The sequence below is a fragment of the Haliotis asinina genome, chromosome 1, assembly GCF_037392515.1.
Source record: "Haliotis asinina isolate JCU_RB_2024 chromosome 1, JCU_Hal_asi_v2, whole genome shotgun sequence".
Classification (NCBI taxonomy): Eukaryota; Metazoa; Mollusca; class Gastropoda; order Lepetellida; family Haliotidae; genus Haliotis; species Haliotis asinina.
In genome coordinates, this window is record NC_090280.1 from 3,460,109 (window position 1) to 3,462,848 (window position 2,740).

Below are 2,740 nucleotides of genomic sequence, written 5' to 3' on the forward strand. Positions count from 1 at the left end.
ACGCCGAGTGTCGGTCAATGCCACACCACACCCCGTTGTAGCGCACCACACAGCAAAGTTGAATTGATTCTGCCAGAACTGCATAGGGTTGTTGAACCACGCGTGGACTGCCTCAATGTTAGTCACCATAAGCTTATACTTATCGAACACATCTAAAAGCTGGGCATTGAAATACAACTCAGGAGCAACCACGATCTTCATGGGGGAGAAATCTACATCCAGTTTAGGGTAAAACACACCAGGGGAATACATTTTAAAACTATTATATAAATAAATATATATGTAATATGTACATAACACTTCCAGGAATAACGAGCGGTGAGGCCGTTCAGCTGACGCACGCGATCGATAACACGTCAGGTCAACTCGAAGTCGCACTCTGCGATATCACCTACCTACCGCAATGGACTAACATCAATATCAGCAACAATAAGCTGTTCGTCAGTGGAACTCGCAGCCAGATAACTGACGGCTACTACAGCGTGTGCTCTCTAAACGACGAGGTCTTCAAACCCCTGGGAGCCGAACTCAAGATGAACGACTCAAACGGCACAGTGGTGTTAATCAACAACGGAAGAACCTCCTTGAGGCTCGGCCGACCATTAGCGAGGATACTCGGTATGTCTCCTGACGAGATAAAACCAACAACAACCGTCACAGGCACGAAGTTACCCGAACTAGTACCGTACCGAGAGCTATACATTCATCTCGGTCAGGTGAGCACAACGTATAACATTCAAGGAGGCCACCCTTCCACTATACTGAGAGCAGTGCCGGTGAAAACTGAGAAATTCAACGACGGTAGAACCGAGTCATTTTCACCACGGCAGTATAAGAGATTAACCCAGGGCAACATACCTGAGCTGACAATATCGGTGTTAGATATAAATCATAATCCTGTAAATATAGGATACCTCAGCTTAACGCTTCACGTAACATGACCAGCGCACAAGGGCCCGGAGTGAAAAAATGCGTCAATATCGGGATCTCCGACCTCGGAGACACACGCGGTTTCGACGCTCCCGGAGTAGATGGTAAATCGTATGCCTTGCAACTAAAAAACAACATTTACAAACGCGTTGAAATCCCCTCCGGTGGAGCCCTAAGTGATATGATAGATACCACAAGAGCAACAGTAAACACTAAGTACTCCCTTGTCAACACCGGTGATAATAGTTGGGTAATATACCCATCATTCGGAGGTAAACTGTTCGATTTAGACGATGTTGAGAGCACTACCGTCGTCAAAAACAAACCATATATGCTCGTCTTCACCGAAGATGACAAGTGGGTGTTGTTACCCGATAACAAATGGTTTCTCAATATTAGACTCGTCTCCCCTTACGTGTTCACGGATAACAAAGACAACCACCTAAACAAAGTCGTAAACAATGGAACCCTGCTCGTGGCTTACGTCCCAACTCAGAGGCGTAGCATAGTCGTCAGCCCAGTCAACACTATAGCAGCCCACATGCTATCGAGTAAACCGGCCATGCTAAACGTGAAATTGCAGTTGGTGTCTGAATTCGAAGGTGTGGTTAAGATACTAGAGAGTCTACCGGCAAACTCAACACTGTTCATCAAAGTCTACCTAGGGGAACCATCGGTGAATGATGTTGAGATCGTGAAGGGGATCAAACTCGGGTGGGTGAAACGACACCAGTATCAAGTTTGCAACGTTTACGTGCGGGTGGGTGTCGACTCCAAGACCAGTCTGCAGGGGGTCAACGTGATCGTGGAAAATAAGATATCACTAATCAATATCTTCCTACCTGACAACATACACTTCATGGGTATAAAGTTAACCCCTGAATTATTATCAGAAAACCAGTTGGAAATTATATCATAATAGTATAATAATGACTAGTCATCATCCCAACACTACACTTAACGACCTGGGAGATACAGAGGGATTCGATCAGCCTGGTGAGGAAGATGAATTATACATCCTACACTTCAAAGACAACGTGTACAAACGGGTGCTGTTATCAGATTTTAAAGAACCCAAATGGCTGGTCAACTTAACACCAGCCTCACCTTATATCACAATAGGTGAAAATGGGGTGATCTCTAAGATTAAGAACAACGGTAGTTGGGTCGGGGATTTCATTCCGGAGAGGTCATTAATCATGATGGCTGCTGGTCCCGGGAAAAATAGGTTAAGGACTATAGTAACAAATAAATTACCATTTCGCAATAATATATATAACATACATCTTGATATATCCCCCCCTTTCACACTCATCATAGAAGTCTTCTTTTTCTATTTAGGTAATGAAAACACCTCAAAAGAACAACAAATTTTACCCGGGGTGTCAATACACTGGTTTGATGAACACACAGACAAATATTGTCGTATTGTTATACAACAGGATACCCACGGGGCCCCTATAAACCGCTTAATAAGCCTCAGTGGGGTTTTTATTACAACAGGAAAGTCTATTAACCTCTCACCTATTACCCTGATTGATGGTCTAGATCTTGTAGGCTTCAAATACATTGAAAGATTTTTAACTGAACCCCAATTAAAATATCTTTCAAAATATATATTATAGGATGGGTCTGTACCCAGTCGTAGAGGAAGTAGCGAAGACATTGGAAACCGTAGATGGGTTCCGCTTGAGGCAGTTATGTGATATGAAACGCCAACTAGAACAAGACCGTGACACGCGGAAAGCACTATGTAAAAAATACAATAGAGCTTTCAATATCGTGGATGGGGCTGACACTACCCTTATGG